This window comes from Sinocyclocheilus grahami, unplaced genomic scaffold (genome assembly GCF_001515645.1).
Source record: "Sinocyclocheilus grahami isolate Dianchi unplaced genomic scaffold, SAMN03320097.WGS_v1.1 scaffold888.1, whole genome shotgun sequence".
NCBI classification, from domain to species: domain Eukaryota; kingdom Metazoa; phylum Chordata; class Actinopteri; order Cypriniformes; family Cyprinidae; genus Sinocyclocheilus; species Sinocyclocheilus grahami.
Window position 1 is genome coordinate 643,312 of NW_015506067.1, and position 11,240 is coordinate 654,551.

Here is an 11,240-nt window from a genome sequence, read left to right on the forward strand (position 1 = left end):
CCTGGTACTTTTTTCAGTACCACCTCGGTTGAGGTTCCAAGTGAACCGTACCGTTACCAAAACGTGACGTGTAAACTCTGCTGATCACTGATTGGCAGGAGAGAATCGTCACTATCTGCGTCACTGAACTTGCAACACGAGACATAACAGACCCGCTAGATTTAAATCAGCACAGCCAGCGAAAGATCGAACGCAACTGTTTTGAACAAGCGTGCATTTTTTTAACAACTAAAAAATGGCTGTTTCGTTGTCTGATGAGGAAGTACAGACGTTCCTCTCATTGATAGCAGTGGAAAAGCACAATTTGTTTCTTCAGTAGAACACAAACGAAGATTTTTAACTCAAACCGTTGCAGTCTGTCAGTCATATAATGGAGGTGAATGGGAATCACGGCTTTGAGAGTAAAAAAAAACAAACAAAACCAAATTAAACCCTGCGGCTCGTGACTAGGGTTGGGTATCGTTTGAATTTTATCAATTACGATTCTGCTTATCGATTCCGATTACAATGTGATTTAATGATGATATCAGACATTTATCCTGTGTCTCTTTTTTGCAAACCATATATTGGAGCTGAATACCATTAACAAAAATCAACAGGCTACATAAAAACTGGCCTCTTTAAGAGCTGTTTGCGTGCAAAATAGAACTGCATGGTTCTGGATAAATTGAGTTTTTTTCCCTTCCTTTTTCCCCCCCAATGGAAGTTGTGGTTCTCTCATGACGCTGAAGAAAAAACATTAGACAACTAAACAAAATCACATGTAATTTATGAATAAATGATTCAATGACTCACTCAAGATGTACTTGTTTCATTACTGGATGAATCAGCGTTCTTGAACGAATCTCTTGTATAATTCAAAGACAAATACATTTTAACAGCCCCTTTTCGCCACCTACTGGCGTAACAATGCAATTGACAATTCTTCATTTGAAGTGTCAAAATTACTTTCAAAAGGTGATTTACTCTATTTTAATTGCTACCGTACACACGAGAGTTCATCTCTAAACTATAAACTTTTATCCCAGTACTTCAGTGATTTGAATGTTTGTAACACCGAAATAATGATACTGTGTGGTTGAAAAGACTGTGAGGCCTTTTCATTCATGACAGATGACAGCTGCTCACTTTAGGACAAAGGCAGCGCGAACGCTGATTTAAATGTTCAAATCACACTGGTGTGATCGTACTCTGCACGGACGAACCAACAAGTGATCAAAACATTGATCGCACACGTCAAAGGTTGAGGAATGAAACCGACGAATCATTGTAATTTAGGAATAGAATCACGTTGGTGTTTGAATCGTGTTCGCGATCTTTAACTATCTATCAAATTAAAGTGCTTTGTCATGTTGGTGGTGAAGCCTCTCTTGCAACATGTTTAGCTATCACAGATATTATACTTCGCTTTTTTTGGCTTCTGATCGCAAAACTCAAGATGTACTTGTTTCATTACTGGATGAATCAGCGTTCTTGAACGAATCTCTTGTATAATTAAAAGACAAATACATTTTAACAGCCCCTTTTCGCCACCTACTGGCGTAACAATGCAATTGACAATTCTTCATTTGAAGTGTCAAAATTACTTTCAAAAGGTGATTTACTCTATTTTAATTGCTACCGTACACACGAGAGTTCATCTCTAAACTATAAACTTTTATCCCAGTACTTCAGTGATTTGAATGTTTGTAACACTGAAATAATGATACTGTGTGGTTGAAAAGACTGTGAGGCCTTTTCATTCATGACAGATGACAGCTGCTCACTTTAGGACAAAGGCAGCGCGAACGCTGATTTAAATGTTCAAATCACACTGGTGTGATCGTACTCTGCACGGACGAACCAACAAGTGATCAAAACATTGATCGCACACGTCAAAGGTTGAGGAATGAAACCGACAAATCATTGTAATTTAGGAATAGAATCACGTTGGTGTTTGAATCGTGTTCGCGATCTTTAACTATCTATCAAATTAAAGTGCTTTGTCATGTTGGTGGTGAAGCCTCTCTTGCAACATGTTTAGCTATCACAGATATTATACTTCGCTTTTTTTGGCTTCTGATCGCAAATGTAGCCCAACTTTGGAGCGCTTAGGTTAGCGAGCAAGGTCCTGGCAGATCGCTAGGTCCGGTCCTCACAGGTGAAGAAAAAAAAAAAAAAAAGAGCATCGGAATCGATAGGCGGAATCGAAATTTGAATTTGACAACAAGTATCCGATTCTGGAATCAGAATCAATTTTCGATTCCCAACCCTACTTGTGACAATACATTGATGTGTAAAGACACGAAACGATCGGTCTGTGCAAGAAACTGAACAGTATTTATATAGTTTTTTTTACCTCTGATTCACGCAATGTCTGAACTGTCCTGAGCGCGTCCTGAGCTATAAAGCTTCCTGAGCTTCTTCAGCCGGCGTGCGACGTGTCTTCTTTTTGCTTTACGGCGGATCGCAGACTTATAAGTGCATTACCACCACCTACCTCTCAAATGGACCATTGACACTCCTAATTGAGATTGTAGATAGAGTGTCAATGGTCCATTTGAGAGATAGGTGGCGGTAATGCACTTATAAGTCTGCGATCCGCCGCAAAAGACGCGAATGCGAATGCACTCAGGACATTTCAGACATTGCGGTGAATCAGAGGTAAAAAAAACGATATAAATACTGTTCAGTTTCTTGCAGTCTGATCATTTCGTGTCTTTACACATCAATGTATCGTCACGAGCCGCAGGGTTTAATTTGGTTTTGTTTGTGTATGTTTTTTTGACTCTCAAAGCCGTGATTCCCATCCACTTCCATTATAAGACTGACAGACTGCAACGGTTTGAGTTAAAAATCTTCGTTTGTGTTCTACTAAAGAAACAAAGTCACCTACATCTTGGATGCCCTGGGGGTAAGCAGATAAACATCACATTTTCATTTTTGGGTGAACTATCCCATTTAATTATGAATAAATTATAAATACAATTAAATTAATAATTGAAAATTATTTAAATGGAAAAAAAAAATTACTTAATATAATAATTAAATATTAATAAAAAAATTACTTAAGTGAAAAATGGTATTAATATATATTTATATATAGCTTATAATTTTTTTTTGTGTTGAATAATTTGATTATTAAATATTATATTTAATATGTATTATTATTGTATATGTATTCCATGTAAAGATGGATCTCAAAATCATACAGTCACTGCTGGAAAGGGTTCATATATGCAAAAGATGCTGGAAAACTGAAGAATCTGCAGGAGCTGGAGGATTTTGCTGGAGAACAGTGCTCCGTTTAACTGTTCAGAACAAACAAGGGACTCATGAACAACCATCACAAAACATGTGGTGTGGATCATCCAGGTAACCCCACACAGTATTGAGAACCAAGGGTTATTTTAATAATTTCAGCTATTTTTTTGTTTTGTGGACTATATGTAAACATCTTTTATGTAAAATATCTTACTCACGACAGTACTAAATAAAAAATAACATGCATTTTGTATGATCTCTCTTTGTTAAAATTATTCACATTTTCTGCAGGGGGTCCCCAACCTTCAGATTCTTCCTGATTTATGTAATTTATACTTAAGTGAAAAATGGTATTAATATATATTTATATATAACTTATAATTTTTTTTTGTGTTGAATAATTTGATTATTAAATATTATATTTAATATGTATTATTATTGTATATGTATTCCATGTAAAGATGGATCTCAAAATCATACAGTCACTGCTGGAAAGGGTTCATATATGCAAAAGATGCTGGAAAACTGAAGAATCTGCAGGAGCTGGAGGATTTTGCTGGAGAACAGTGCTCCGTTTAACTGTTCAGAACAAACAAGGGACTCATGAACAACCATCACAAAACATGTGGTGTGGATCATCCAGGTAACCCCACACAGTATTGAGAACCAAGGGTTATTTTAATAATTTCAGCTATTTTTTTGTTTTGTGGACTATATGTAAACATCTTTTATGTAAAATATCTTACTCACGACAGTACTAAATAAAAAATAACATGCATTTTGTATGATCTCTCTTTGTTAAAATTATTCACATTTTCTGCAAGGGGTTCCCAAACTTTCACATGCTACTGTATGTATGTATGTGTGTGTGTGTGTGTGTATATATATATATATATATATATATATAAATGTGTGTATAGAAATATCAGAAATCATTATACATTTTGAATCAGTGTTGAATATTTGACTATAAAATCATTATTTAATAACTGTAAAATCATTAATAAATGCATAATATGTAATAAATCAGTATTTCTTTATGCACACTGACTTACTAATTAATTCAAGACAAAACCAGGCAACTATAACGAACACAAAACCCCTGATCCGGCTTCAGGAAACATCCAGAACGGGGTTTTCCATGTGAAGACAGACAAGCTTATTTCTGCAACAGGAAGTGACATCATGTCCCTGGCAACGGGCCAATCAGGAGGAGGAATGAGTCTGCAGTGCATCATAATGCAGTTATGCAGCAAATCATGCGATACACACAACGACCGACACGGATGCAGAAACACCGCAAACAATCGGGACGTGACTGCTTGCCTGGATATAAGCTCTCGTTTGCTCACTTCCTGTCATTGTTGTGCTCTCCTGCTGCACAGGTGCACTATGGGAAGGGCTGGTCGACGGGATAGAAAGCAAACCAAAAAAGGAGAAGGATGAAGAGAAACAGTTTTGGATGCTCCCGAATAATCCCGTCCAAACGGCAGTGGAGTAAAAGTGAGAAATGGACCGCCAAACGCTTCCCGTTCATCTGAGCCAAAGAGAGAAAAGCATGGGGAAATCAAGAGAAAGGTACAGGAATGAGAATTTAAAGGGATATTTCATATTTCATTTGCATTCCAAAGTTAATAAAAGCAATGACTATCTTTCTTCTCTGAAACATAAAAAAAGTTTACATTTGTAATATATATATATTTACATTAATTAATTTCATTCTTTAAATAATGTTAATTTTATTCATTTAATTTAATAAAATATATAGATTTGCACCTTATTTATAATAATAAATATAAACAATTATGAAAATAATAAAGCAAATTTAGAAATGATCTCTAATATTCCTTAAAACGTATAATAAATAAACTAAAATTATACATATAATAAACACGGAGATATTCTTTGAAATATCACCTTTTGCACTTAGGAATGGCATTTATTTATTAATAATATTTCATTATTTATTGAAAAATTATTTATTTATAAATGTAATTATGATTTTAATTTAAACAATAAGTAAAACTAAATTTATTTTATTTAAAAAATAATTTAATTTATATTTACAATGTATATAATAATAATAATGTTACATAAATATTATTATAAAAAACGTATAACTAAATAGTAAACAATTTACACATTGCTGAACAGTCATTAATAATAAATGTACATTTACTGTAATTTATTTATTATTAAAATATAAACGCATGTAAAGTTATAACAATATTTATAAAATTGTATTACTATATTAAATATAATAATTTATCAAATGTATCAAATTATTCAGCATGACCTTCTGATACTAAATTCCTGCACCACTGACTCCACTGATATTTCTAAAATAAAATATAAAAAAATATATAATGGGTTATATTATATTATATATAATGGCTTGGAGCGGTCGAATGGGGCATCTATACAGATCTATGCATAAAACAACAACAAAGCTCTATGGAGGGAAACAATGGGATTTTGACTTCCAGAGTCAGACTGCAGAAAACACAGAGACAGACGGGCTGAGATGAGAGGACACACATGAATCACGCCGGTGAATGATCAGACGTCGCACCTGAGCGTGACCTCGTTCGCAGGACACGCAGCAGCACGTCAAACCCTGCTTTACCCACAATGCCGCGGGGCTCCGAGCGCACAAACAGCACCTGCAGCGGGATGAAGTGTGCAGGTCCGCACCTGTCGCTCGTGCAGCATTGTGCCTGTGGATTAACGTCCCCGACAGCCGCTGAAAGAGACGCCTGCTTTTCTTTCAAACACAGTCACTAAACACAGAATCTCCAGAGGAAAACACATGCTAACAGATCACGAAAGACACAACAGTCTACAGAAATACAGCTCATCACAAGTAGTGTTACTAAGAAATACAACTTTGCTGGTCTCTGCTGATGATTTGACTCTATATTTTATTAATCATTTATTTATTTATTAATAATTAATTATTATTAATAATGAAACACACAAACTTATATATATATATATTAGGGAGGTTTATTGTCCTTATTTTTTGACAGTCTAGCGAAATAATGGGTCAAAACGAGATCATTCTGGCTCTGGCTTTTTACTGCACTTGGTGGAAAACAGAATAGATTCAGGAAGTGCATGCATGTGCGTTCAAGTCACCTCGAGAGGTTCGTATGTGCGAGTTGGGAAGTCGCAATTTCGACATCAGACGGGTTTGAGTCACTTTGATCAATTTATGAAGGTGCAAACTCAACCGTTATATATATATTTAAGTGTACAATACAATCATATTTTACACATGCAGCTTAGCTAGTTTTATTGTAGCCTACATTTAAAAAAAACCCTGCAGTTTTATGAACTGTCTTTAACTGAAAAATGAGTGTTTACTATTGTCATTTTGCATTATTGACACACTATTTTCATAATTAATGCTGTTCAGTTGCTTTGACACAATCTGTATTGTTAAAAGCGCTATATAAATAAAGGTGACTTGACTTTTATAAATTGCGACAAAATTACCATCAACTACAGATGTTGCATGCATTGTGTCCGCCATGTTTCCTCACCGACACGCCCCCAACCGGGAAACTCTGGGCTCAAAGAAAATAGTTTCCCAGTCCAAATTACTAAATCTGCTCTCTGTGACACGGCTTGGACTCACCAGTAGCTCCTGTGCACAGGATAAGTGCTAGCATTCGCAAACATAAGCGGTGTGTTGGGAATAAGTCCAGCGTGTGCTTTTAATGGGTCACAGCGTCCTAGACACACACTTGCTCATGGAAAACCAGGTCGGTCTCTCTCACACACACACACACACACACACAGGCCAGGTGTCTACTGCAGAAGAAAGTGGTTCGACTGCGTTCACACCCGCAGTATTTGCTCGTTAGCACACCGTTAATAACTGCATCAACATGCAGACACAAGCATATCACTATAACGATGACCAAGACTGTCTGTGAACGTAGTGCACACTCATATCGGTGTGAATCTGAGAGGTCACGCGGATTAGACACGGACTAGTGTGTGATTACACACACACACACACACACACACACACACACACACACATATATAGAGGAATGTCTGGAATCAGGAAATTTCTTCACAAACACTTTCTTTTAATAAATAATGAATGCAAGTGTTGACACGCATTCCACAATATGACAAGTTTCCATTCAAATATTTTTTTTTTTATTGCAATTGAAAGAATGACAACAGTTATGAAGTAACATGGGGCATCACATGAAGTTATACAAGCTGCACAAATTAACAAAATATACCAATGATAAAGAAGGAGGGGAAAAAAAGAGAGTCGTCTTTTAAAGATAGCTTACGATAGACTGAACAATGTAAGCCTTTGAGTTCAAAGGATTTGACATTCTTAAAAGGAGTAAAAAGTATGTGTATTTTACTACTTTAAAGGCTTATTTTAGTATAATGACAGATCTTCTGTATCTATGTGTCTGTCTAGCTATCAAGCTATCTCGCATTCGCATATAATTATGTATTTTTGAAATACACTTTTAATGTTTACATTTTATTTTGTAATTCAATTCTGAATATTGGAACTGGATTAACCGCTTCCTGCTGTGAACTGTAGACACAGATTGACACTCAAAACATCCCAAACATGAAGAATCAAGATACAAAACCTGAAAGACATCTGCACATAGAAGCACAAAAATACCCTATATATATATATGTTATTTATTTTGTAGCCAACTATTTACGCATAGGATTCAAACTGAATATTAACCAATGGATTATTTCTCATGTGTAATAAACTCTTTCGGATTAAAAGAATGACAATGAATTCAAATGCAAATGTTAATGTGTGCTAATAGAGAACGCAACGCACGCTTGATCGCACGCGGGAGGCTGCACGCTCGACTGGAGTATCCGAGGAATGCGGAATGATGATCCAGGGAAAACGACGGAAAGAGCTGCCGGGGGGAGTGTTTTATCAGCGTGTAAGGGGTGTTTGTGGAAGCCTGCAGTCGCCCCTGAATCACCGCGAGCTCTCCGCTGGGGAACGCGACGCGTAGGAAAAACCAATAGACCTCCATCGCTCTCGGGCCGCTCGCTCGGCGCTGATTGGGCAGCTACAGGAATTTCAAGCGCAAAGTCAAAGGTCTCTGACTGAGCGATGCCAGCTGCAGTGAGACAGACCGAGGGAGGGAGAGACAGATTACCAAATAAGGTCACTTCTGACCTCTCTCTCTCTCTCTCTCTCTCTCGCTCTTCTCCTGTTTGACCCGCTCGGTCGGGGTGTGTCCTGGGTGTGTCCCTGTATTATGGCACACAAACAGCCTTTCTCTGTGAATGCCGGTGCTGCAGCGACCTCACCTTACATTACAGTGTGTTTGAGAACTTATCTGTGAGTTTAAACCACCATAAATGAGCTATCCTTGCCAGAATTGTTTACGTAACCCATGTATGAGTCTTTCTCATGACTGCTTTTCTGGCGCTCGCGTTGTGTGCGTTTGTCCTTAAATGGCTCCAAACAAAACCTCGGGATAATTAAAAACATCAGCAGCACCAACAAAAGAGCAAGAACAGGCCGACGCATCCCGTCCTCCCTTCCTTTCCTCCAGTGAGAGCGCAGGAAGCGCGATAAGACGCTTGTTGACTCCCTCGCTTCGGGAATGTTCTCGAGAAGTTCCCCTTTCTTGTGAAATTTGCCCTCCTCACACAACAGCTAGCCACCCTCTGTAACATATCACTGGAAAAGAAAACCATCTGTGTGTGGCTGAGCGCTATCAGAATCAAATCTTGTTTAAATGACAAATAATGCATATGCAAATATCGATATTTACTGTAAACACCAGCTGGATTAGTGGTAGGCTATTCAGGGTTTCAGACACTCACACTTAGTCACAGCTATTAGCTTTTACATAACCAGAATAAAGATTTATATGGCTATATCAAACCAATTGTAGGCTAATCACCACAGGCCAAACCCGAAATAAAATGTATTTAAAAAAAATGTGCATGACTAAATAAATTCATTTAAAAATGTTATTTTAAAATATTTGTAAAAAAATTAATGTATTTTAATTTGTAATAACAATAAAATAAATATTAATATAATTAGTATTTTTTTTTATTTTTAAATACTTTTGCACAGAATGCTGCAGCGAGTACATGTTTTTTTTATAGGCCAAAAGCTGGAAATGAGCTGCGTTTTAGCGCTTCAGCTTTCATTGTCCTTAAGTCGATAGCACCGTTTCCACTTTTTTGGCTTTTGGTTAAATGCCTGAAATAAGGTCTGTGGTTAACAATATCTAAAGATATTTTCACTTTCACCAGATATTTTTCATATTAAAGCTTTTACTCGCCTTGAAAAGGGTGCTAACAAGTGGTGTTCTGTGCTCGTCTGTGCAGCCAAAGACTGAACAGTTAGCATGTTTTGCTCAAACTTTTGTCATGGCATTAGAGCTGGTACACAGTTGTTGCTTGCAAAATCAAAATGACGGTGCTGTGGGTGGAAACTTACAGATTGAGGGGTGGTGATATTATAATGCGATCCCTTTGCCACGTCACCAAGGGAGCGAAATCAGACGCGCTCGTTTTCTCAGAAGCTTGCAGAAAAAGGCTTCCCAAAACAAAGTTACTGGGTTAATCTTTTTTCACGTTTTCTTGGTTGGTAGATGCACTGGGGACCTGATTATAGCACTTAAAACCTGGAAAAGTTTTTTCATATGTCGTCACCTTTAAGAGCTATAACCAACTTGTGTTGGTCACAGACATTATTTTCAGCAATAATGCAAATGCAAAAGGGAAAAAAAATAAAATTGGGTTTTTGCCGAGGGAACCAGGGTGATGGGGCGTTATGGGGTGTTAGGGAGGGGTAGTACCTCTGACGGGCGAACAGTCGCACCCCTGGGTCCGCTTTGGTCCCTACTTGCACTCTGCTCTCACCTATGGCTCCAAGTAGCTGTTTGCATGCAACAGCGGCCACACCCGGTACACCGCTTTGACTGGTGGGCTAAACTAGGTGAGGGTAGCCGACGGGCATCAAACCCCCGGTGAACTAGGGCTTGTCTGCCCATGCATGCAAAGACTGGACCCGGCAGACTGAGCGGAAGAAACCACTACATTGGTTCAACGATCAGAAGGCTTGGGGGTCTCGCGGTCCGTTCGCGATCGCTTTACGTGGGGCCTGGTGCGACCGCACCAGTTGCACCACCCAAAGGACGGCCCAGGGTGTCGGGGTACAATATAAGTTGCATAGAAGAACAGCAGCAGAAGTGCCAACATCGCAAGAGACTCGGCACCACATCTCTGGCAAACTCAGTTCCAGCATTCACCTGTCCATTCTGCAATCGAACTTTCAGAGCGAGGATTGGACTCATTAGCCATCTTTGCACCCACAACATCCAGTGATTCTATGAAGTCGTAGTCATCTTCGCCAGCGAAGGATGAACAACAGACGGTTCCCTCAGCAAAAACCTGATTTGATTTGATGCATCCAAATTGGCCTACAAAAATGCATTGTCACTGCAGCACTCTATCTGATTGGCTGTTGTACATTGCTACTTTCTCACTAACGTAGTGTGCATACTTTAAGACTAGTCGGTCAGATGTGAAACTACAAGTGTACTACAAGAGCAAACATCCAAGGCCTCAAGCTGGAGTCTGTAATGTCGGTTAGCTTCAGACAAACATCTGGGGAGAACCGTCTTCCACAAACTATAAATAGTACACAAAGCATTATCATTAGCATCTGAGGTACAAGAACAACTCAAATAAGCACTTTTTGCTTTAAAGTCAAAGAGCCTGAGAAAAAGCCATTAAACATGAGCAAGGAAAAAGTGACAGAGTGTGAAAGAAACGAGAGCGCAGGAATTCTGCAGCGGCGCTTGATCAACGTGTCTCACTCACACTTTTTTTGCCTTATATGGTCACAGATGACTGGAGGGAGAGAGAGAGAGAGAGGGGTGGAGGTGTGGTCTACTGTTTGAAAGCGGAAGAGGTGTAGAGTTTCTCTTCCGTCATTCTTTCACCTTCTGCCC

At 38.3% G+C, this 11,240-nt stretch overlaps 1 protein-coding gene across 1 annotated transcript in view; it reads right to left on the minus strand.

The window, feature by feature from the left end:
* The window catches only part of LOC107563768 (calmin-like), a 7,962-nt gene extending 4,411 nt beyond the window's left edge, over positions 1 to 3,551 (minus strand). The window contains exon 1 of the mRNA XM_016248711.1: positions 3,547 to 3,551. The gene's annotated coding sequence lies outside the window, so the exon portion shown is untranslated. The remainder of the gene's footprint in view (positions 1 to 3,546) is intronic.
* Positions 3,552 to 11,240: the final 7,689 nt, after the last annotated feature.